Below are 27,198 nucleotides of genomic sequence, written 5' to 3' on the forward strand. Positions count from 1 at the left end.
TAGACTTTGGTTCTACTGAGAAGGACATTATTTGTAGAAGTAAGTTTTAACGCTTCAAACCCTGGGTGGTTTTGCAATAGTGCAGGGTTTTACTTCAGTCTGGTGTTTGTACTAAATAATTATTTTTAATTCTGAGACTTATATTGAGCAGACGTGATGTCTAGAGGTAAAGTAGATAAATCTACCTCTGGGCTGGGTACCATGGACAATTTTCTTGTGAAAAAGGTTAACCAGATTAACAATGAGAGAAGGGCCTCCCTGGGACAGGGAAGTGTTCCACTGTCACAGGATGAGGCGCTTCTTGCTGTAGTGGATACACCTATGCCTGACAACGATAATTTCCCTGATGTTAGTAATAGGGATGCTATAATAACCGTAGCTCAGGTTCATGTAGAGACACATGAAGATCGTCCTGATACCTCCACTGAGGAAATTGAACTAGTCCAGCCAGTGCTGACACCAGTTTGAAATTGTAGAAAACCACAGCTTAAACGGGGGGGGGGCATAATAAGAAAAGAGCCGATTAAGCTGCACCAGTTATTATTGGTCCCATTATAGGCTCCTGTCCTTCTGACGGAAATAACGAGGGTGGGCTTAAAACACAAATTGAAAAACTCACTCTCTTGTTAAGTACCCTAGAAGGAAGAATGTTGGCAAAAATGGAAGAGCTGATTAGACCCCTGTCAAGTAAGCTTGATAGCTTAGCCCTAGAGGTAGATAGACTAGGTGGCCTATTATCTTTACACCTGCCTTCAGCGCCATCTGTTAGTTCTGGGGCTGCGGTAACAGGGCAGGGCCCTTTGAGGGAGCCGGCACAGCAGACTTGTCGGCAAATCCCTGTAGTTGATAACGCTCCACCCAAACCTGCTCCAAAAATTGACCTGACTGTGTTAACATCAGTAGATCAGGATGGTAGGTCAGATCTCAGACAAGTAAAAAGAAGCCGCTTTATCAATCTTCCACCAAGCTGCGCACCTTATGTGGCTGTCTTGACTAATGTTCCAACTATAGAAGATCAACTTGTTCATTCACATGGGGAATCTCACGACTCACTAAAAAATAAAGCAGTAGCCTGGCTGAACTCTAACTGCGGATTGCCAACAGCATATTCAGATCAAATACTGTCGGTGAGAAGGGTAAACTGGATTGGCCCATCTAGAAAGTCAAATAGTGGGGACTGTATTGTTATCAACTTCAGGCATCCCCAACATGTGGCAACAGTTTTACTGAGAGCATCATCATTACTGGCTGATGCGAATAGCATATGTGTCCGTCCACTTGGATATTTTTATAGTCACTTGATTAAAGCCCCGGCTAGACAAGGAACTTCAGGCCACTGTTTCAACCTCAGCACTTGGCTTCAACACCACTATATCTCTATAATGTTGTCAATCAAAACCGGAATGGGTTTATGGTGGAAACACAAAATAGATTTGATCTGCTCTCAGGCCTTGAGGCATGCGATTGACGGGAGGAGTCTATGGGCCAAGGAAATGGTAATTCCGATGATCTGGCTCAAATGGCAAATACCCAGGTACAATCGCAGGGAAACAATGTAATTTCTTGGAATATTGCAGGGCTAGGCACGAAGATGACAGATTGTAATTGGGTCACCTACATTAAGCAGTTACAGATTATTTGTCTGCAAGAGACCTGGTCAGTGGACTGTGACCTCTTTCTTGAGGGGTACAAGGCTTTCTATGTTCTTGCGATAGCATCTAGCAGAGGTAGACCTAAGGGGGGCTGGTAACGTTTATTTCTGTAGCACTCTCTTGTAAAACACGTAGAGTTTTAACAGTTAATCCTGGAATCTTTGGCCTAGTACTAAATGGAGATAACTGTCTGTTCGGTCTGGTAAATTTTTATAATGCAGTTAACTCTTGTTCAACTTCTAGCTCTATATTAGCACTTAATGTATTTATTAGCACTTCTATGAAGGATTGCTCCATAATCTTGTAATAATGGGTGATTTCAATGTCCATCCATGTGGGGATCCCCTGTTTAAAAACCTGTCAGATTGGTATTGCGAGCGTTCTGAGGGACTACATCTGGAACACACATTGGATGGAGAAGTTTTTAACGACTTACTGACCGACGTTGACTTATCACTGGCAATGGCTTTGAGAGATCCTTTGTAGCGCTTTGAAACCCCTATGTTTAGGGGGGACGGGAAGGGTACCTTCATTGACTATGTTCTGCTCTCTGTGTCAATGCAGACTTTTGTGGACTCTTTCATCATTGAAGACAGTCAATTCAGTGATCATAATCCATTGACTGTACATTTGAAGGGCCCCTGGGTGTCCAAAGAAGGTCGGAACTGTTCCAATGGCAGATTGAGTACCACTGATGGCAGGAGGCGCCTTAAGTGGTCTATGATCACACCAGACTGGTTGTATAAAGATATTAAGGCTCACTGTATTGAGGAAATTGCTAAATGTACTCAGGAAGGGCCAGAATTATGTCCGGTTTTAAGTGCTTTTCAAAGTATTACAGATAAGGTGTCTCATCTGATGTCAGCCCCAGTAAAGAGCACAGAGATTTTGGGACCAAGATGGTTTGATCATGACTGCTCTAGGGCTTCACGTAATTTAAGGACAGCCCTGTCAATAAAACCCAGAACTAAGGAAAATATTCAACAGTGCAGAAAGGAATACAAAACAGTTATTAATAGACGTAAGGAGTTTTTAAGAGAGGAGGCATGGAATGATATTCTTGAACCCTCTACCTTGAAGTGTAGCTCTAGATTCTGGGCGGTAGTAAAAAGACCCTTTTTGACCCAGGACTCAGGGGATGGACTGGAATACTGCATAACTAAGGAGGAATGGGTAACACATTTTACGCAATTGTATGGTGGGACGTTGAACGCTAATTTCAATTCCTCTCCAGGTAATAGCGGTGATTATATTAGGTTTGATAGAGGTGAGGTTATTGAGGGCATAATGGGGCTTACAGCTGGGAAAGCACCGGGACCCGATGGGATCCCGCCAGACTTATATAAGTCTGACCCCAGTTTTTGGGCACCAATATTGGAATCGGTCTTTAATGCGGCTGCTAATATCGGTTGCCCGAAATCATGGGGGGTATCGACGATTGTGCCAGTTTTTAAGAAGGGGGACAAGTGTAGCCCCCTTTGCTATAGACCTATTTCATTAATTGATTCCATGGTCAAAATAGTGGGTAGAATTCTACTGCGGAGGCTCTCTGACTGGGTGCTGGAAAACAGCATTATGTCCATCTCCCAGTATGGCTTCTGCAGTGGCCGTTCTACCATTACACAGTACCTTAACCTCTTTCTAATATTAAGTAAGTATACCGTCGCCCAAAAGGGTACTGTGCACCTTGCCTTCATGGATTTGTCATCAGCTTTCGACTGTGTTAACAGGAGGAAGCTGTGGCAGTCCATGATGGACAAGGGTGTTGATATTGGGATTTTAAACTTCCTTGCGGATCTACATAGTAACACCAGTGCTAATGTTAGGTACTCTCAAAAGCTGCGTGTAACTGATAATTTTAATATAGGGAAGGGCGTGCGTCAAGGATGCATTCTTGCCCCTTTTCTTTTTAACTTTTACATTAATGATCTTGATAGCGTTCTGCAGAAAATTAAGGCTGACTGTCCCAGAGTCGGCAGGCGAGGAATTCCTGTTCTTTTATATGCAGATGATGGAGTTTTAATCTCTAGAACTGAGAGAGGTCGGCAAGCTCTACTAAATGCTTTTAAGAATGTAATGATAGATAGAGACCTCTCGGTCAACAATTCTAAATCCTTTATTATGCATGTTGGCAAACAACCAAAAAGGAACTTCGTATTTAAATTAGATAATGTAGTAATCCCTATCACAAAAAGATTCACGTATCTTGGGGTCTCTTTTGACTCCAAACTTAGCTGGGGCCCACACCTTGATAAAAAGAAAAAGGAATTGGTACGGGTAAATGCTACTATTTTTAACTTTGCATCAAAACTAGAGAAAAACCAAATAATGCCATGTTAAAACCTTATAATGCAAAATCAGTGGCAACTGCCTTTTATGGTAGTGAATATGGGGCTATGTGGCCGGTGAACAACTACAGACTGCTGAAAACTCTTTTATGAAACACCTTTTTTGTGTCCCAGCAGCCACATCCAACCTTGTAGTACACGAAGAGCTAGAGTCGCAATACCTCGGTGACATTTTCTCATTACGTCCGCTGATTTGCTGGTTAAAACTGTGGCTGAACCCAGACATACCACTGACCCACCTGATTATGAGAGATTACTTGTCTCAGGATAATGCAATGGGTACACCCTGGTTAAAATATTTGAAATTAAACTTTTTAAAGCTTGGTTGCTTGAACTTGTTCGAGCACCCGAGCGGGATAGTGAAGGGTGATGTGGATGCAGTTAAGCAAGCCTTCTGTATGGATAGAAAACTTAATAGAGAAGGTGTGGAGCTCCTGAAACCAAGTATAAAAAGATTTGTTATGATAAAAACAGGAGATATGATGGAGCCTTATCTGATGGAATCGCTGACTTCCCACGAGAAGTTCCTGCTAACGAGGTTTAGATTAAACCTTTTTCATCATCTGCTGTTTAGACCTAAAAATGCTGCTTTTATTAAACCTACAGCTCCCTGTGGCTGCGACAGTATGTCTCCACAGGATATGCTGCATTTTATATTTTAATGAAAATTTTATGAATATCCCTGCAAACGCTATCTGGTCAATCATTTAAAGACACTTAACTTTAATCAAATCAGACCAGCATTATTGTATTTGCAGCTTTTGCACAGTGACAGTATCCTTCAAGTTACCGAATTTTTAAAACTGTCAATTAAGATGAGAAATTGTTTGGCCCAATGATGGCATCCTTGTTGATTTGACTACCGGCACTAAATGAATTTTGCTGTACCCTGCACTTTTTGCACTATTTGCTCATGTATTATATTCATTGTGTGTTTAATATGTTTTAAATTGTTAATACTGGAAATGTACTTTTATGGTTTGAATCAAAACCGAATAAAGTCTTTTGACTTGACTTGACATAAGAACTATTACAAGAAAATAATACAATTTCACGTACATGCTCTGGGTACTTGAATTATTATGTATCCCACAAAATGTCCCTTTCCTCTTCCTCATGCAGGCCCACAGGATGATGCAACTGAATAACAAACCAGAGGATCAGGGAGTGTTTTAAAAAAATATAATGAAGCAACTGAATAACAAACCAGAGGGTTAGGGAGTGTTTTAAAAATATAATGCTACCCGACACTGCTTAAATTCGTTGTCTAGTATTGGTTCAAGGGGGGCATTTCTTTCCTTCTCGTATAGGCTGCAAAATAAAAATGTATGTAATTTTGTTTGAGGTGATAGGTTGTCACAAGGGCACGCACTTAAGTTGGCGTGATTATATATTTTTTCCAGGTAACCTAACATCAGAGGAATCAAGTTGGTGCGAAACCTTAGTAGTATAAATCTATGTTGCATCCTATGTACATTTACCAGATAGGAGAAACCTCCTCCAGTTAATGGTGGGTTGAGGCCATATACCCTGGATGCATATTTCTCTTTATGGTGTTCATTACGTTTATACTTGGCCATCAACATAAACATATTACTAACCCTGTGTTTGGGAACCTTCTTGCAAGCTAGCGGATCTTTAAAAAGTTTGTGGAGACCGATCTCCCTTAGCGCTGACTCTACATAACTAAGCTGCCTAGATCTCTTCCATTTGTCTATTGCTAGGCAGCTCCTTAATATTGATTGATTCAGTGGAACCTTATCTCTCCTCCAGATTGAACGCCAGATGAGAAGTGGAGCTAACCGTATGTAGTCTGAGATATAAGGTAGATCCAGTTCTGAGTGTGAAATCCCATTTGTAAGGGAGGAAGGTAAACCCGCTACAGATTTAAAGTATACATGTTCAGTAGTTTATAGTGGTGTTGGTGCAACCATGCCCCACACCCCAGCTCCGGAGGTCGCTGCTGCTTTTACACTTTACCTGATATATATTTTTTATTGGTATTAGGGGTTTTGCACCCAATTTTCTAGCAAAGCTTTTTATAGCACCAATACCCCTCTCCATCACCATCTTTCGCCCCTACACCAGTTTTGCCCACAACAGGGGCCGCAGGGGCCTCATTTATGAGCCCTTGCATCACTTTTACGCCGCCGGTGCGTCACTTTTTGTGACGCACCAGTGGCGTAAAAAATGCGCCTTGTTGCGTCATATTTACAAGGTGACGCATCTAGGTAGATGCGTCACTTTGTAAACCCCTGCGCCACATTATACCTGCGCCAGGTATAATGTATGCAAGGGGGGCGTATTGACGCAAGGAAGGGTCGTAGAAGTGACGCAGTGAAATCTATGAGATTTCACTGCGTCACTTTTAGGACACCGTTGCGTCAAAATCCTGCGCCTGCCTCACAGCAGGCGTAAGACTGACGCAGGCCCTTTCACATGTGAAAGGACGCATTGCTGGAATTGCGTCACTTTTGTGACACACTCCAGCAATGTGTCACTTTTGCGCTTACAGATACGTCAGACATACTGACGTATCTGTAACTCCTTGCGTCATGATGCGTTATACATTAAATATGACGCATCAGGAATGTCGCAAGGAGTGCGCACTGAGAAGCGACGCATCGCTGCTTTCACGCAGCGATGCGTCATTTCTCATAAATGAGGCCCCTGATCTTTATCAAAAAGGATGCCCAAGTAGGGAAAGGAATCCACTACCTCAATTTTTTGCACTTCTGCACAGAAGTGCGGTACCTTTTCTTTTTTTTTTGTCCCTGCTATTAATACAAAAGATTTAGTTTGGTTCACTTTTAGCTGATGTGGATCCATGAAGGAGACATATGCGGTTATGAGCCTTTGTAGCCCAATCCCTATTCTAGCAAGCCAATAGTGGTAGCATTTGATTATCAAAAAGGAGAACATCCCTGGTGGCTGCTGTTAATGCCTTTTCTACTCCGTTTGTGTATAGTGAAAAGAGAAAAGGGGCCAATACCCAACCCTGCCTTACTCCCCTGGAGATTTTAAAGGAACGTGTACAGTCTCCAGTTTTGGTGTAACGCACTGATGCCATAGTGTTTGCATATAATTGCCTAATGAAGTTTAGTATAGCAGGTTCGACTCCCATCACCTCCATTATAGACCATAGCTTATCATGGGCCACACAGCCGAACACTGCGCTGAGGTGCATGAAGGCCATGTATGATTTCCCCTCCTTCATTCTGGTATATTTGTCTATGATCAGTGCTAAATTTAAGCACTGATCCACAGTACCTCTTCCCTGCTGGAAGCCATCCTGGGCCTGGATCAAGATCTTATTTTCGTTAGCCCAGTCCTCTAATCGAGAGAGGAGAAGGCGGCCCATTAGCTTTGACGTTGTATCCAGCAGGGAAATAGGTCTGTAATTTTCTGGGCTTGCCCTAGCCTCTTTTTGTATGTAGGTACTATAACCCCTGTATACTATGAAGGAGGGGGAGCTACCAATGCTATATTGTTCAAGACATTAGTTAGAAGTAGCATCCATAAATCTGGATTAGCTTGGAAAAAGTCTATTGGGACTCCATCAAGTCCCGGGGCCTTTCCTGAGCTACATGAGTCCAACCCCACTTTGACTTAAATAAATGAAAATGATAGGGGCACTTGAGACATCGCCTGTGTTGGAGTTTGGCATTTTGTTATACCTGGATATGAAGTAAAAACATTCTCAAAATGAGATACCCATGCCTCCTCATCGACATGTGTATCTAATGATGGATCACTGGGAGTCTTAAAGTAAGGCACATTTACCAGCTTCCACAACTCAGACCTGTTACCAGAACTGGCTGCATTATCCAGGTTGTCCCATAAATCCACCCTAATTTCCTTTTCTCTAGTTTTCCTTGCTAATTTCCATGAGGCCCACAATGTTCCTATTTGGTCATTGTTCCTGGGCTTGGCTTTTAAAGCATATTGTTATTGTTGTTATTGTTATTTTTGATTTGTAGCGCGCTCAATCACCTACAGGCCTCTAAGCGCTCGGGAATCGATGGTAGACAACAACTTTGACAGTACAGAGGGCGTCCACTAGCCTACGTGGCTCACAGGGCTCTCCTGAACAACAGCGTTTTCAGCCCCTTTATAACAGAGCCTTCCTAGTTTTTGTACAGACAGGGTCGAACCAGCTCTCACCTTTTCTGCTATTTGGCACTCTGGAATTCCTCCTTCATTTGGGCAATCCAAAGCAATCCAAACAAACAACCAAACAAACGGCTACAACGCGCCGCGGGTCAGCGTTTTGATTTTAAGCGCGAGGTGCGCGCTGGTGGTGGTGGGAGTTGTGGTCCTCCTTTGTCCTCCTCCGGGATTTTTCCTTCGTTTGGGCAATCCAGAGCAGTTGAAACAAACAACCAAACAAACGGATACGGTTCAGGTATTATTTTTTTGTTTAAAAAAAAACGCTATGACGTGGCTGGCCACATCATAGCGCTTTTGTTTTACCTTTCCCCACTCGCCCCAATATATTTTTGCTATGCAGTTTTCCATACTGCAAACACAATCCAAGGTATTGGAGTGCTTTCCATAAGTACACAACAGCAAATTCCTTGAATTTCTTACACCCCTAAAGCAGCCTCGGCCCTTGCAGATAGGGTGAGATTTTGACAGACAACGGCAATGGAAATTGTATTTTTTATTTATTTTTTCCTGTTCACCGTCCGTTGAAGTCCGCACTGCCCCACCCCTCTTACCTGCACAAGCAGCAGCTGCCCTCAGGATATAAGTGTAGCTGCATTTCAATATTTCTACTAAAGGATTAATTACATTAATAAAACAATTTAAATTATGAATATGTTTTTTAATTTAAGTTGAAAACATTCTAAACAATTACGGAGGTAATTCATCCAATGCAATAGGAAGGCAACACAGAATAATTTGATTCTCAGCAAAAAGGGACCCAATTACAATCATAAATTGGCTTGAATATTGATTTCTCCAAGAACTCAGTTACTTTACAATGAATAACTATTCCACAGGGATTCATTGTGCAGTTCATATGCCCGACTTTATGTCAAACTATGGCATTCCTAAGCACCTTCAAGGTATAAATATACCTTCACATGCTATAGCAAACTACGGTGGTTCGGAGCAGTTCGACTATCTACTTGCCCGAGGGAGCTCGCTACAGCAAGTGTCGAAGGAAGCCAACTCTCCAGCTAACGCACTGATCAAGAATCTGGCCTTCTCCTGCCGAGACTCCAGCTCCAGTGTTTACGGCTCCCCTTGCGGGGTGTTGGTAAATCGAGTCCCAAGACAGAGATACCAGACCTCCTTCAGTCTAAATTAAGGTATGGAGCTGATTAGAACCTAGAGAAACCTTTGTTAGATTCTTGGGAAAGAAAACTAAAACCTATGCTAAACAATACTTACTTCTTCCCGCGTACTAGACTTAGGTTAGGTACATTGGGGTAGGCGTATTTAGAAGCACCAGTTGAGTATTTTAGCCTGTGTATTTATGTATGTATTTTTACATGGCTTAGAAACCATACAATGCTCTTACAGTATTATTTCATATTACTGTTTACGCTGTACGCATTATACTTACAGTCTGCCTAATGATTGTTGCAGTTCACTTCTCTTGCACAAGAAATAACACTATTCAATAAACCTTTTTATTGAAAACGCCCTTCTCTCTATTTCTCGGCAACTCTGAAGAAACAAAGCATGCACGATTGACTGAGTGAAATACTTATCTACTGTTTCAGCGACTCTGAGAGATATATTCTTATTCTTGGGAAACAAAGTTGTCATGTTTATGCGGTTGTCAGAAACGAATCCCTTCTTGTGAATTCGAGAAAGTTTCTAGAGACCTCTGAGCTAGCTGGCACTCACTATTAAGTTTAGTATATTTGATAGAGACCTAGTTGACCTTAGTCCTACGTCAAATCTATAGGATATATTATTCCAATGCGCAGAGCCTATTGGGAATATAGGAACTACACTACATGGCGCCCAACGTTTGGTAAGGCATTAATTTAACACTAGATACTAAAGTAACTCAGTCGTGCATTTCTCAGAGACCTTTTTTCCAATAAAATACTCCAATAGACGTCTGGAGTGGGTAAAAGGATAAAATATCCGCCATAGCTGAGTAGGACGAAATCCTATGTATTATTTTTTCGTTCAATCAGTGTTGAAGGATACAGTGCTCCAAAAATATTGTGCACCTTGTCTTTGTTTCCTTGAAACTTGCTCTGCAAACTTTCCGTCAACAAAATGTCCCTAAATGGGGATAAAAATCCCGGGGCAAATAGAGCTACAGGCGAAAACGCTGTACGAGTTCTTGACGCAACAAGCTTTAATGAAGCCAACGAGGATGCTACAGGCATTCCAGAAAATTTAAGGAAAGCCATCCCTATAAAACTTATAAGAAATGGCCTATCGGCAAGAGGTGGTAGGGTAGTTTTTGTGATAGAGGCACATGAATTTCATCAGAGGTATTCTATTCATGGATAAACTTCCCTGAAGCACATCTAGTAACTAAATTGTTTCACTTCTACAAAAAAGATGAACCACCAACGGAATACCTTCCTTTCGAGGATGTTGAAATTCCATCAACATACCAAGAGCATGCGCTCTGGTTTAAAGGCGCCCTACAACATATAAATCACATTACCAGGCTCGGTCCACTAGGTGGACCAGAAGCAACATGGCCGGTATTAGCCAGCTATACATCACATCCTGCCATTGAAGAAATAACAGATGAGGAATTATTAGCCCAACTGAAGGAGCTAATTAAAATCCACAGACAATTGGTCCAATATGTCATGCGGACTCTTACAACCCAACCGGCAATTAGGATTCTGCAACGCACCCCTTACCAGGGGAACACAAATAAAATTACCCCACAGACTATACAATCATCATTGGTAAATTACCTGCAAAACGAGAACAAATTCCATTCTGGATAGCTCAAAAAATTACTCAAATTGAGGCAGTATTTCCAGATACTACCCCTCATGATAAACACAGAATTTTAACAATCTGTTTACTGATGGAGATCGCACCACACCTGGAGGACTGCGACACTTGGGGTACAGTCTTTGCTGCAATTTACACAAAAACGCATGGTGTTCTGTCAATGGCGGTTATACCAGACGTCCTGAATCAGATTAAAAATGAATACGGGGCCCGGATCAGGCGGGCTTTATGCCGCGCCGGGCAATGAGGCACAACATTCGGCGGGCGCAGGCTGCGATCGACACGATTGGGTCTTCAGGAGATCGGGCGGCGCTTCTGCTGGCGGATATTGACAGTGCCTTCGATTCGGTCAGTTGGACCTTTCTCTTTGCTCTTCTGCCGCTGCTGAACCTGGGCCCGGTCTTCGTCTCTTATGTAAAGTTGCTTTATACGGATGTCACCGCCTCGGTGCGTGTCTCTGGGGCGATTTCCGCTCGGTTCCCTGTGGCCAGGGGCACTCGTCAAGGGTGTCCACTCTCCCCATACCTGTTCGCGCTGGCTATGGAGCCACTGGCCGCCCGGGTGCGCCGTGATGCGCTTTATCGAGGCTTCGTGTGGGGTGCGGATCACTCAGATCGCATAGCTCTGTATGCCGACGATGTGCTTTTCTTCATGACTGATTTACAGCGTACGGGCCCTCGTATTTTTGAATTAATGCAGGAGTTTGGTCAGGCGTCGGGGCTCTTTCTTAACCCACACAAGTCGACCCTATGGGTGTTGGGGGGTGACACGGTGGACTATCCTTGGGCTGCGTCCCTTCAGGTGGCTGTTGATGGCGTGAAGTACCTGGGAGTTTTCCTCTCTGCCTCGGCCTCGGTGGCGTGGGATCGGAACGTTCAGCCGGTGTGGGATCGGGTCCAGATGGACGTCAAGACGTGGACGCATATGCCTCTTAATATTTATGGCCGGTCGGCCATCTTCAAGATGGTGGCCCTGCCTCGGCTTCTCTACCAGCTGCAGAACCACCCATTTAAGATCGACCCGCAGTGGTTCCGAAGTGTCAACTCTGTACTGGACCGGTTTCTGTGGGCTGGGGGTGCCTCCAGAGTGGCGCTGCGCACGTGCTTTCTTTCTACATACTGCGGCAGCTTGGCATCCGCGGATATGTTGTCTTACTATCAGGCCTCCCATCTCCTTGTGCTTAATGAGTGGTGGTATGGGGACCGCAGTGATCCGGCCTATGCTCTTGAGCATTCTCTGATGGGTGGTGCCTCCCTCCACACCTTGCTGTACTCGGCCAGGCGGAGGAGACTGTTGCTGCGGGTCACCCAGGTGGTCTTCGCGGTCTGGCGACAGGCCCTGCACCGTACAGGTTGGTGGGGTAGGCTGACGGCCGAGACTCCGTTATGGCGTAATGGCCTGCTTCCGGCGCTGGCGTCTCTGTCTGGGTTTGGCGGCTGGGACGCGATTGGGATCTCGTCCCTTGGCCATGTCCTTACTGGCACTACGCTTAAGTCCTTTCAGGACCTCAGTACTGAATTTAGTATGCCCAGGTCCCAATTCTTCCGGTACCTTCAGTTCCGCCACGCCCTTGCCCCTAGCTTGATGGGTTTGGAGGAACTCCCCGACTTTAGTCCCATTGAGGCGAAACTGTTGATGGGAGACCTGGGCGACAAGAAGGTCTCTCAGATATACCCCTCCCTGGTTACACACTGTTCCCCTTCCCTCTCGACATTGAAGGCCTCCTGGGAGAATGATGTTGGCCCCTTGGATGATGATGACTGACGTGAGGCCCTTGAATCTCCCCGTGGTGCTGTGTAATGGCTGGATTTTCTGAGTAGGTGGGATCAGCCCCCAGGGGCCCCTCCAACCCAGCCAGAACGTACTCACCTTCCCTCCTCAGGACAACCTATCCAGGCACCTGGTACCTACCTGAGGATGGGGAACTCGCAATATACAAGCTCATATTATTAAGAACACCACTAAATCTATAGGGATACTAAGAATACTCACTGATTACTAGGGATATCCATACCCTACACCACACTTATTCACATCAGTTGGTCTCGCGGCCACCCTGACCCAGACCGTTCTACCCTAGGGCAGATATGACACACAATCCGGTGCGTCTACACACGGGCCTGCAGAACCCAATGCTCCCTTTTCCAAACTGTTCGCAATCCTGCGAAACTACACACTAGTTCGACCACCTAGTGCTCTCATTTACTCAAGCCACAATCCAGTGGGTATCCACACTGGTCTCATACTCAGTGCTCTCATTAACGCCGCATATCAACGACGACCACATTCCTATGAACACCTATACATATATATATATATATGGGGAAGTCTCTTCACTAAGGGTCTGCTACTACAATAATATTATGGGATGGTGTACTAACTTAGTCCCTTGGTTGCAAGTCTCCTCTCTCCCTCACTATTACTTACCTGATCAGGGGTAGCATCTGTTCAAACAGTAATACTTACCAGGAGTGATTAACCTCACTGTATGGGGATAAAGATATACACACTATGTGACTGAGTTATTTCTTGATTTAAGCGCTCCTACCCCCCTTTTTGATCCATCAGTGGCTCAACAGCAACTGGCTTGAAGCCAGGATAACTTTATCATAAAAGAACTCATGCACACTAATTCACTAATTAATGGGGTCATTTATTATTAGTACAATATAAACCTTTACACAGAACTGACAAAGACTATAGGTAGAACACACCGCTTGAAAGAGAAAAGATTAAACATAACAGGAACACTCCGCTGAAAGGGAAAAGATTAGACATAAAGTGTAAGTGTAACTAATTCAGACTACCTCACCTATTAGAAGGAAGATTTCTCTCTCTGCCTCTGGTGGGATTAGGGCTCTCTCTCTGCCTCTGGTGGGATTAGGGCTCTCTCTGTCTCTCCCTCCTTCACCACATCACCACGCCTCTGGTTCAGTTGCTCCAGCTGACAGCCTTCTTTGATGCTCTCTGCACTGCTTTCTCTCTCCTCATCTTCAGCAATCGTCTGCCTTCTTTCTCCATTCAAGAACTGCACTCTATTTTGCAGCTCCAGCAGACATCCTCTCTCTCTCTGCAAGCTGTTCTGAGCTCCAAGCTGTTCTGAGCTCCCAGCAGTTCTGTGCTCCAAGCTGTTCTGAGCACCACGCTGAACTGCATACCACGCTGGACTGACCTCCAAACTGAACTGAACACCAAACTGAACTGAACTGACCACTCCTCCTCTCCTGTAGCTCGCTAATATGGAAGCTTGTCCTTTCATGGAAAGTTACGGCCAGTAACCTGCCGCCCACCAAATTCTTGTACCTCCCCGTACCAAGGACACGTTCCCAGCTGGCCAGCCTGAAGTTGTGTCTTCGGAGTGGAGAAAAATACATTCCTTCGATAAGGGCCAGCCTGAACCGGTTCTCTCCAAGCGAACAACAGCCTTAACTATAAACTTTGCCTTTGCCCTGAAAAGCCTCTCAGCTTCATCAAGATGGAGTCCCTCTAGCTCTAGGCCTGTAGGCCTGAAAGGGGTGAAATGCTCCTTAGCTCTGTCAGAATACCTACATAAACCATACCAATGTGTCTAATATGTCAAAGCCAATAGGCAATAGACAGGTTAAAGTCAAGAATAAAGGCATATTAAGCAGCTATCCTCTTCTAGGTCTGGAAAAAAGGGCTTAAAAGGGCCAACACAGGCTAAGAATACCTATACTAGATGCGAGCAAGACTAATGATCTATATCACTGCTAAATAAAGCCAAAAACTCTGCCATTACATGCTGCCATAGCCATCCGTCTTTGCTTTATCCAATTTAAATATCTTCACAGGGCATACTATACTAGGGACCGTCTGTGGCGAGCGGGTCTTATAGCCGCTCCGGAATGTCTGAGGTACGGTGCTGAAAGGGGGACACTTTTCCATACTGTCTGGTCCTGTGAGAGACTGACTAGATTCTGGGCTGGGGTTTGGGACTGCCTGTCGGAGGTGTTGGGGTGGGACCTGCCCGTACCCCTAGACTGGGCCTTCTTCATGTCCTGGAAAACGTTGGGGGCAACATTTACAAGCGTCACCTGTTGCTGCTGGGGCTGGTAGTGGCCAAGCGAGATCTGGCCCAGGCCTGGAAGAGTGAACGTGCCCCCCCGCTGGGTGCCTGGAAGGCAGGATTGGACTTTCTCATGGGCCTGGAGCAGCCCGTATTTGAAGCCCGGGGGTGTCCTCGTAAACATTACAAAATCTGGAAACTGTGGGCGGACTATAGGGGCCTGGCCCTTGACCCCCCGATGGACATTGATGAAGTGCTGCCTCCAGATATAGATCCTGTACCCTAGGCTGTTGGCTGACGCCGCCTTTGCCTTTCATCTCATGTTGTTAAACTGTGATCACGTGCACTGGGTTGGGGCGGGATAAGGGGTGGGTAGTTGGGACCGGGGTTGGAGGGTGTTCTTGGGGATGGGTGGGATGGGGGAGGTTTGGGGTATGTCATTCTAAAACTCTGGGTTCTATGCTGTGCCTTTATATATGTGTCATTGACAGTCTCCTCCTGACTGTGGAGGGCTGTACCGAATCTTGCTTGAACTCTCAATAAAAACGGTTTTGAAAAAAAAAATGAATACGGGGAAGAGCTTGCTTTAAATCTGGGGATGAAATTACTTAAAGATTTCAAACAGGTCTCAACTATAATATTAGCTAATTTTAGGGTGAAGCACCATCTGTGGCGATCTGCCAGAAGTTAAGAGAATTTGATGTAACTGAGCAACCTCAAGCACTAGCCAGAATAATTGAAAAATCCTATGAAGAACTAGGTAAAAACAGTTTGGGTGGTAAACCAGTTAAAGCCCGACTGACTGAAAGTCCTGAAAAGGTCTTTATTAAAAACACTCCTACTCTTTCTAAAAAGAAGTGGGAGAACACTAAACAAACTTCTAAAGAGAAGCGTTCTCACTCCAGAGGTAGGTCTCCTCAAAAGGAGCCCCATGAAAGGGGGTATAACCTCAGGAATAGCGATCATTTGAAAAAACCTGCTAGATATCAAGATACAGATACACGTTCCTCTCGTACATTTCAAACTTCGCCACAGAAATCCCAAAGAAGGGGACAGTCAGAACAAAAGGAAGAACGTGTGAAGTCCAAAGACAATCAACACCTTCAGAAAAACAAGAAAACTCAATTCACCAAAAAGAAGGTAGCAGGTCTAAAGATCAGACATACCGAGGATCTTGAGGACACAACTCAAGAATGGGCTCAAACGATGTTGGACAGCGCAGCAGAAGTCACCATAGCTCACAAGAACTTGAAGGATCATCTGGAGACAGTGGACTTGAATGAGTGCATCCAAGTTAAAACTGCAGATAACAGGGTTAGTGTCCCACACAAGGTATATGAAGTAACATTCCGGATGGAGGGGGACATAACAAGTAAAATAAGAGCACTCTTTTGGGAGCGACTCTCACAGGTTATGACATTCTTCTAGCTGAACAAGACTGGCCACCTGAATGTGTCAGGGAATGCCCACATGGTGAAGAAATTATTATGCCAGCCTTCTCCAATCATATTCCAATTCATTTAAAATACACTTATGCCAGAAAATGGGCAGTAGCCCAGGCTCCAGCATTATAAAAAAAATCATGTAGGATGGCATGAGGATTCTCCTCGTCAGAAAATCCAATTGAAAACTCAACCAACTGCAAAAAGGCAGTATCCGGTTAAGCAAGAAGCTAAAATCAGGTCAGGGAGATCTTAGATCAACTTGGATACAAAGGGGTGATTGAAACATGTACCTCGTCCATGAACACTCCTTTGTTTCCTGTCTCCAAACCAGCCAATACATATCGTCTAGTTTTGGATTACAGACACCTAAACTCTTGTTGCAAAACATTTGCAGTACAAAATGCACACAGAGCAGCATTAATGAATTAGATTGTGCGTAAAAAATATAAAATCACATTAGATATTTCTACCGTTTCTTCTGTCAAAACATTGCACATGAAAGTAGGTATTTGTCTGCTTTCTCAATCATGGGGAGACAGTGTTGATTCTGTCGTCTCCCTCAGGGATTTAAGAATAGTCCAGGGTTATTTTCAGCCAGGGTAACAGAGTTACTACAGACATATGATGATGAAGCTTTATCATATCTAGATGACATCTATCTAAGAGACGATGACTTGTACAGGCACTTGAACAGAGTGAACACCTTTATACTTGGCTTCACCTCTGAAGGGTATAAATTCAATTTTAAGAAATTGAGAATGGCCCACCTCAACGTCCTTTTTCTGGGATATGAGTTTTCAAGTGAAGGCAAAAGCATGGCAGCCAACCTTTTAGAAAAGCCCAGCTTCAACCTCTAAAAACGCTGAAAAACTTACAGTCGATTCTAGGTTTCCTGAACTTTGGAAGAACTTACATTCTAAATTACGCAGAAAGGGTTAAACCTCTCAACGAATTAATCAAACCTGATTTCAAAACAGTTAATTGAACACAAAAACACACTGCAAATGTTTTGTTTGCAATGAACGCAATATTTCAAACACTCGTTAACGTACGCAACTTAGTGATCCGAATCATTCCAGGAAGATCTGGATTCACGTATTTAACCTTTAATGAAGGAGAAAAAGTACTAATAGCTTACAGATCACACTTGTACACACAAGTAGAAATGAAATTCACTTCTACTGAAAAAACTCTGACAGCGGTTCAAACTGCAGTAGCAAAAGAGAAAGCCCTCGCACAGGGTAAGCCCATTATGGTTGTTACACCTGTACCTGCTTTAGAGGCAGTGACAAAAGCAAGCATTCCAAATGCTAAGCATTACATCTGAGATAGATACAATGGGTTAATTTTCTTGCTGCAACAGACGTTGAATACATTTTTGATCCATATTTGAAAACACAAGAATTTCTACAATACGAACAAGAATGTCCTCTGCCTACTGAAATTCTGCCTCTAGAGCAGTATGAATGTATAATTTATACTGACGGATCAGCACAGCCCGCAATTGGGGGTAAACAAGCGTATAGTGCTGCGTGCGGGATTGTTAAAGGTCGCTGGCGAGATGGCAAATTCAGACCAATGGTCACTAAAACTCAATCTCAGGGAGATTGTACAGCCCAGCGAGCTGAACTACAAGCATTCAAGATGGCGCTTGAATATACTGATCATGAATTCCCCACACTCATAGTGTGCGATTCGTATTATTGTGTTTAATCTTACAATGAATAATTGCAGAACTGGATTGAAAACGGTTTCAAAGACGCAAAAGGTGGCACAATCAAGCATAAGTAGCTTTGGGAACAAGTAGTTCAGTTGTGACAAGAACTACAAAAGGCTCAGGGGATCCAAACACTGAATCATCAACGTGATGGCGTTCACGTTGCAGGGAATTTATTGGCAGCTGTGCAAACTGCTTCCGTAGCTGCAATCACTCATTCAAATACGAAAATAGACGGCAAAGTAATGCTAGCTGTCAATGCTTGATGCAAAGGCAGCGGTGCAGCGTTACTTAATAAATTTCCACTCAACTAGTCATACATAATTGATGCAAACTCTGTTCCTTTTGCTCGAATCCCTAGAGTGGGGGGAAGAGTGATTCCAAACAGGAAACGTAGAGTAGCATTGATATACGAAGTACATTTAGGAGAGGATCTGATACATCAGGGCATCTCAAAAACAATATTAACTATTAAAGAGACGTACTGGTGGCCAGGAATGAATGCCCATATTCACATGTTTGTGATAGAGTGTATAGACTGCAAAAGAGGTTGCAGCACAGAACGCCGCCAGATACCTGACTATAGCATAGCCAGCCCAGTACAGACACCATTGTTAGACAGCATTAAACAATCTACGCGCAGACGTCCTTATGGACAAAAGCAATCCCACAAATATTAAGAAAAGATTAATTTGGATGTGGCCTTAGCGCTCGGCTGACGCTCGAATTGTTATAAAAGATTTACGAGGCTTAATCGGCACATACACAGTCGGAACGCTACATTCTGACCAGGGTCCTGTGTTTAGCCTCAAAGCTTACAAGGAGGCCATGGCCAATCTGGGCGTTCCATTGCGGTACTCTAGTCCATTCCATCCTGAGGGGAATTTGGTAGTGGAGAGAAAAAACCGGGACATAAAGCAATCCATAACAGCAAGGGTATTAGGCTCGGGTGATGGGTGGATCAAAAATCTAATAAGTGCCCAGTGTAGTCTGCCAAGAGGTTCTCTAGGGTGTATCACTCCATATGAAATCCTTTTTGGAACTAGAATGATTGTGCCGGACCTCAACTGTCACACTTCAGTGGTGGAACAAAAACCCTTTGATATCAAAGATCGTTTGGATGTTTTGCAGGACATAAATGAAATACGATCCAAACAGAGTAACGCGTTAGTGAACAGGGAATTAATGGACTCATGCACATATATAGGCTCCCTAGGTCTCATTTTAACATGTGTAAACGGGGACCATCGGGACTCCGGCTGAACAAGCCATGGTAGCAATCTACCTGGGTGACTTTCTTCCTGCACTTTAGAGAGATAATCCCTATAATCATCGCTTCAGAGCTTTTGAGTGTAGTTTTGTAAAGCTCACATGCTTCCCTGAGGCCCTGTGGGCCAGCTGCCTCTGTGCCTTGGGTATTATCAACATTGTGCAGTTTGCGCTGTATTCTTTTGATTGCCCCAAGTAATGCACCCGTACTACCACCTTAAATGCCTCCCACTCTACCAACCCCTGGAGGCCAAATTGGTGTTAACGTCAAAATAACTGTAAATTGCGTACCCCAAGTTTTCCCGGAAGCATGTGTTTTCTAGGGTAGATGGGTTCAGCTTCCACAAGGGTATCGACGGATACCCTCCTATTGGTTTAAAATCTAGCAATAAAGGACTATGGTCAGAAAATGTATGCCCAAATATTCAGTGCCCGTTATAGAATAACTGCTCTGTGGGAGCATATAACAGCTCCAAGCCGTGTATGAAGGCCGTGTATGAAGGCGGTGTATGGGGAAGTAAAAAGAATAGTCCCTAATGTCGGCATGTTGCATCCGCCACATGTTTGTGAAAGCCCAATGTCTCAGCCAGTCTTGGAAGCCCGCTGCAACTTGGTGGGCAGGCGCAGCAACAGGGGGAAGGAACCATCCAGAATCACGTCCACCACACAGTTGAAGTCTCACCCGAGGAGCAGATCTTCAGTAGCCATGGAGGCCAGTGATACGGAAAGTGTCTGTAGGAATGGTACCTGGTCCTGATTCGAGGTGTAAACGCTACCAAGTGTATGTCGCATCCAAACAGCCTCCCCACCAGGAGCACATATCAGCCCTCTTTCAATATGGATGTATGTAGGACTTCAAATGGGATTCTCGTTCTGATCCATATCAGCACTTCTCATGCATAAGCCTAGTAGGTGGTGGCAAACCGTTGGGTACTGTTCTGTTACACGAGCTGTCACGAGCATGGTGATTGTCTGGTCACAGCTCGTGACGGTCTCGTGTTGTGGGTTTGCTGAAAGAATGTTGTCTTTCAAAATGGGGGAGGTTTGCCGTTTGTAATGCAGTTATGTTCTTGGGGCATTCCCTGACTGGATCTTGACATGTGCAGATGTGACTAATAAACCTCGTCACATATCAACTTGTTTACAGCTGCAGATTTGTTCTTCTACACTGGCGACGGGCGGGATTTTCTATTACTGCGTTTTTTTTAAAAAAAAAAAGAAAAGGAAATTAAGGGAAGATTGCATCGCTGGAAGCAGAGATTCGGAATTTTTTTTATTTTTTTTTAACGTTCGGAGGAGTTTCATTCTGGAGTTGAGATGAGCCATTCAGGAATTTGATGTGTGTGGAAACCTGGCTTTTGTGGTCGAAATTCAGCACAAGCAAGTCACGGTTATGTAGGGAGATCTCGAGCTTACACGTTGCTGTGTTGTTTATGCTCGATCTCCTGTAGAAAACGTCACGCAAACCACGTTTGATGCGCTACCACAACAAGGCCAATTTCTTTTAGAAAGAGCGTATAAACGACGTAACGGCCATTTAAAAAAAAAAAATCAACTCCGATGAAGTGAAAATTATCGATCCGTTTTGAGACCGACATTCATTTGAAATACCTTATGTTAAGTGGACACCGGAAGGTATTAACTTATTTTGTTTTCATTTTCAAATTTTACTGTGTCAACAGTTCTGTGGAACTTCAACGTTTGGATGTTATTTTATGGCAGATTTTTTTTTTCCGGTTTCCATGGCAACCATCTACAATTGCTTGTCCGATATTTTCTTCTGCACTGAACACTGACTAAAAAAAAAAGTGTTTTGTTTATTCTTATCTTTTGTTTCTTCTGTTTTATTTTGAGATGTCTGGCATTGTTCCTCCCCCTTCCTTCCTTTCATCTCCAGGTGAACCACCTATGTCTTGGGAAATATGGGAGCCTGTGTTTCTAGCATATGTAGACGTGCTAGAGGAGGGAGAATGTGAGGCTGAGAGGAAGTTATCTTTGTTAAAACATTGTTTGGGTGGTATTGCTTTGAAGTAATATAAAACTCAACCACCTCTAGTCAATCCAGGGAATTTAAATGTTTATGAGTATGCTGCGTCGCAATTGAATTTGCGTTATGGTAAAAAGAAAAATGTTGTAATGGAGAGGTTTATTTTTTATTCACGGAAACAACGTGCAGATGAACCTGATGAAGATTTTGTCTCAGCTCTACGATCATTAGCTGTTACATGTGATTTTGAACACATTTCTTATGAGCAAGTGTTAAGAGACCAAATTCTGATGAGAACAAATAACAAAAAAGTACAAGAACGGCTCTGGACCACATCTGATTTGTCCTTAAACAATGCTATAGATATTGCCAAGTCTATTGAACATTCTGAAAAATTTGTGAAAGAGATTAGAGGCAATGATAAGAACGATGTCTTCAATGTGTCTAAAGATTCTGATAAATTAAAAAAAAATTATTCACAAAGGAATGATTTTCCACCTAGAATGGATGGCAAGTTCAGGAATCAAAAGCAAGAAAAAAAAAACTCGAGACCACTCTGTTTCAAATGTGGAAGTGATGGTCATTTAGCTGATTGTAGAAATTGTCCAGCTTTGGGAAAAACTTGTTCAAAATGTGGAAAAAAAAGGCCATTTTACTAGATTATGTAAATCTTTACCAAGGAAAGTAAACTTTGTACATGATTGTTGTAACAGTGATACTTTTGATGATGAAGGAGAATTTCAAGTCAACACTGTTATTAATGTCTGTGGGGAGAGTGAGTGCATTAAGTTTCCTTCCTGTATAGTAAGGGTCGACAGTGTTGATATGGAATTTTTTGTTGATTCATGTGCTTGGTTTACCATTATTTCATTGGATGTTTTTCATGAAAAATTGACGGGCAAAACCTTGATTTCACCTGATGTATCACCTGGTAGCTACACAGGTCACAAAATTGATATAATTGGTTGTTTTGAAGCTAATTTGCAATTTTTTGGCCGTCACACCTATAGAAAAATCTATGTAGCAAAATCAGGTTTGTCACTTTTGAGGTGGCCCCACCAATATCAATTGGAAATGAAAATTGATCCCAGAGCCAATCCCCCTGTTTTTGTTGTAGAACCACACAGTGTATCTAGTATTCCTGTGTCTAATACCCAATTAGTTGATGGTTTGAGGAAATCATTTGCTAATGTTTTTAGTGGTACTTTGGGACGGTATCAAGGTTTTGAGCATGTTATCAAGCTACATGATAATGTTATTCCTGTTCGACATAGAGTGAGGAATGTGCCCCTATCTTTTAGAAGCAAATAGAAAGATATGCTTAAAGATTTGTGCCAAAAGAACATCATTGAGCCAATTGAATCACCCCCTTGGGTTTCTCCCATTGTAATTTCCATCAAATCTTCTGGTGAACTTAGGTTGTGTGTGGACCTTCTTAGTGTCAATGAGGCGATTTGGGTTGATTCTCCTCCCCTACCCAACCTTCATGAGATGGTTGTCACTTTAGCGATGGCACAAGTCTTTTCATATATTGATTTGGCCAGCGCGTACCATCAAGTAGTTTTAGCTAAGGAATCAAAAAACAATACCGCTTTTATTACGCTAGAGGGTCTTTACAGATTTTGCCGTATGCCATTTGGTTTGGCGAGTGCCGCCTCAGTGTTTCAAAGGCTTATGAGAGACACTTTGGAAGGGTTAAATGGCGCTGTGGCATTTCAGGATGACATACTTGTTTTTGGCAAGGACAATGAAGAGCATGATAAAAATGTTGAAGGTGTGATTGCTGCTTTGTCAAGGAAAGGACTTACTTTACGTCTTGATAAGTGCAAGTTTGGGCAACAAGAGGTTGAGTATTTAGGGCATACCATTAGTGGCATTGGCATTAAACCTAAACGTAATCATGTTGAAAGCATTGTTAAAGCTCCTGTGCCTTCTTCCAAAGAACAACTTGTGGCGTTTTTGGGACTCATTGAATTTTATGCAAAATTCATACCAAATTTTGCTTCAAAAGTTGTTCTTTTCAGATGTTTGTTGAAGAAGAATGCTAAGTTTATTTGGACTGAGGAGATGAATGAAGTTTTTGGGAATTTGAAAAAGTTTATTGTGAATGCACCGTGTCTCAAACCTTTTGTGTGTGGAGCCAAATGCATAGTCATGGTGGATGCTAGCAGTTCTGGATTGGGTGGTGTTCTTTTGCAGAGAGATAATGAGAAGGAGTGGATTGTTCCTTACGCATCAAGAGCTTTGAGGGATGCGGAAAGAAATTATTCTGTCATAGAGAGAGAATTATTGGCGTGTGTGTGGGGAGCAGAACACTTTAGACCGTTTTTGTGGGGTACAAGGTTTATCATAAAAACTGACCACAAGCCTTTGATTTTTCTCATGCCTCCAGGCGGTGGTAGGACAATGTAGGCGTGTCTTGCGAGACTTGCATCTAGACTACAATCTTTTCAATATCAAATTGAGTATGTTCAGGGTAAAGCAAATGTACATGCAGATTGTATGTCCAGGCTGGTTTCTCCTTGTGAGGTTTCTGGTGGAGTTCTAGAGGATGATTGTGAAGTGGCCTTTACTTTTAATGACGTCGATTTAGCAGATAGAGATCGGTCATTTTTGCAAGAAAAAAGTTGGTTAACGGAGATGAGTAAAGATGTGGAGCTGTGTAGTGTTAAGAGATATCTAGTACAAGGTTGGCTTGAACCAAGGAAGTTGGTGATATGATGGATTTTTATAAAATTCAAGAGGAGCTCGCAGAGGAGAATGGTTTGGTTTTAAGGGGAGACAAGATTGTCCCACCTTTTTCTTTCAGAAATATTATTCTCAAAATTGCTCATGAAGGGCATTTGGGGATATCCTTTACCAGAAGACGAGTGAAAGAGACATTTTGGTGGCCAGGTATTGATGCTTGTGTAGACCATTTTGTACGTTCTTCTGTTTATTGTTCAAACAGTGACAAAACTGCTGTGGCTTTACGTCCTGAACCACAACCTGTTGATTTTCCTAATGGCCCTTTGCGTAAACTGGGCTTAGACATCATTGGTCCTTTTAGTTGTTTGTCTAAGCAAGAGACTTTTGGAATTGTCCTGATTGATTACTATTCTAAATGGCCGGAGGTTAAAATGGTTAAGGATGTTACTTCTCAGAAAGTGATTGAATTCCTGGATGAGGTTTTTTGCAGGGAAGGGATTCCCCAAGAGGTAGTGACTGACAATGGTCCTCAATTTGTAAGTAAGGAAATGGAAAGCTTCATGGTTAAGTGTGGTATTACTCATAGGAGAATTGCTGTTTTCCATCCTGAAGCCAATGGCCAGGTTGAACGCTTCAACCATGTGATCAAAGAAGCCATCCAACTCTCCATTAAAGGTGGGTTGAATTGGAAGAATGCATTACAATCCATGCTTTTGGCGTATAGGACGTCTCCTAATTCTGTAACCTTAGTTAGCCCTTTTGAGCTTTTAAGAGGACGTAAGCCTAGTACCAGGTTAGCGCCTTGGTGGTTGAAGAAGAATATGAGTGTATCCGATGAGTTTTTGAAGGTTGATCTTGAGGCTGTTCACCGCAGAGTTGAGTTATATAAAAATAAAATGAAACTTTCCATGGAAAGGAAGATTGGCTCTGCATCCAGTTGTTTGATAAAGGTGGGTGACTACGTCCGGATAAAAAAAAGAAGGTGTTAGTAAAGGTTTTCCTGTGTGGTCAAACCCTAAAAAAGTGATTGAAGTTTTCAAGAATGCCGTTAGGGTTGATGGTGGTTCGGTTTGGAATTTCAATAGGGTTTCGTTTTTTTCTGGGCCTACCTCTGTTCAAAATGATTGTGACAGTAATGTGTGTTTGGATGTTGGTGAACATTCTGAACAAACTAATAATACAAGAGCTGACAGCAATTCTGGTAACTCTAGATGTGTTCGTTCACATCGTCTGCCTTCTAGGTTTAGAGATGTTGTTATGAATTGAAACTACGATGATAGTCTTGTTTTTTATGGGTTTTTTCGTTTTTTTGTTTGTTTTTGTTTTAAGGGGGGAAGGTGTGTTGGGTACTTTTCTGTTACACGAGCTGTCACGAGCGTGGTGATTGTCTGGTCACAGCTCGTGACGGTCTCGTGTTGTGGGTTTGCTGAAAGAATGTTGTCTTTCAAAATGGGGGAGGTTTGCCGTTTGTAATGCAGTTATGTTCTTGGGGCATTCCCTGACTGGATCTTGACATGTGCAGATGTGACTAATAAACCTCGTCACTTCTCAACTTGTTTCCAGCTGCAGATTTGTTCTTCCTACACAAACAACTGCCCTCTCCATCTACGACACAACCTCTCCACCTCGTGGAGTATTTGATGTGTCTCCTGTAACATTGGCACCTGTACCCCCATCATCGCAAATACCTGTGTATTTTGTAGCCGACCCAGCCCTCTAATATTACAGGACAAGAATTTTAGCGTGTAGAATGTAGCCACCATGCAAAATCAAACAATGTACACCTCCCCCCACCCGAAATCCCACCCACCCAAAAACCTTTTTCAAGAATCATAAAGCCATTCCTGGTAACTGATCTAGAGATAATAACCAAAACTTACCATCCCAAGAGCAGCCTGGCAACGGCCAGTCACCCAAACTGCAGGCCCAACAATATCATTATCGGGAAGTCTCTACCAGTCCCAGAGTGAGACTCTCTAGGAGGGGTTAGGCCACAGCCCAAAGACAGCAACTCATCACATCTTCTGCGCCGGTCCAAACCAGTGACAGTGCCCAAGCGTGCCACTCATCTCAGAATAAGGATACAGTCATTTCTAGTGGGCTCCGAAGAGGCTGCCATCAAATGAAGTCATCTGCCGCCCACTGGGTTATTTTCCGGATGGATATCTGTCTGCAAGGATTCCGAGGGGACATGTCAGACACTTTTACAGAAGGAGTGCTAGCTCCAGAAGTAGCACCTTACGTTTTCACTATCTTGGCCAAAGCCTCAATGGCAGCAGCCCCTTCCTGTTCAGTATGGAGGGGTTTGGTTTCTTAGCAGTTTCCCCTCCGGCCTCTTCCGAACGCTCTTCCTCATTCTCTGTCCCTGGGCCTTAAGGGACTGTCCCGGTTTCATGAGGGTCTGTCCAGACCTGTACGCTTCCAGCCACTCCCAGGTTTCTTTGAGGTCATCACAGATATGGTAGCTCCCTCTAGGATTGTCCGGAGGCTTGCACGGAATATCAAGGAGCACTGCAAGCCTTCCGTGCGAAGAGCTCTCTTGACCTCTAGAAAGGAGGTCCACCTCTGTTGTACTTCTACCATGTAATCTGGGAAATAAGGAAACCTTACTGTAGTCCACCACAAACGGGCCCTAAGAGCCTGCCCTCTGGAGCACCATATCACTATCTTTATAGTGAATAAGTCTTGCCACCACAGGGAGAGGGGGGACCCCGGTGCATGGGCACACTGGGAACCGGTGCGCTCGCTCCAGTATATAGAAGGTGGACAGGCCCTCCAGTGCGACCATTGTCTTAAGCCGTGTTTTGAGATATGCAATCATGTTGTTGCCTTTCAACCTCTCAGGCAGCCCCACCACTGTTTTGTCTATTATGTCCTTCAGCGTCTTTGACCCTGTACTCAAGTGTGCAGACTCTGTCAGAGAGTTCCTTAACTTGGTGAGACAGCGTCTAATGGGGCGGCTGTAGATCAATGATCACGGTTTCCACCACGTTGACTCTCTCTGCTAATTTGTGATAATATCCTGCTATGGCTTCAAGTATCTTACTCAATTGCAGCAGGAAAGCCCTTCTAGGGCTTGCTCATATGGGGTGTCAACCATCTCTGGGGGTACCC

The 27,198-nt window shown here is 43.5% G+C and overlaps 1 protein-coding gene across 1 annotated transcript in view; it reads right to left on the reverse strand.

Moving 5' to 3' along the window:
- Positions 1 to 27,198, reverse strand: part of LOC147710456 (ficolin-2-like) — a 386,065-nt gene that overhangs the window by 106,096 nt on the left and 252,771 nt on the right. The window lies entirely within an intron of this gene.

This window comes from Lissotriton vulgaris, chromosome 5 (assembly GCF_964263255.1).
Source record: "Lissotriton vulgaris chromosome 5, aLisVul1.2, whole genome shotgun sequence".
Lineage (NCBI taxonomy): Eukaryota > Metazoa > Chordata > Amphibia > Caudata > Salamandridae > Lissotriton > Lissotriton vulgaris.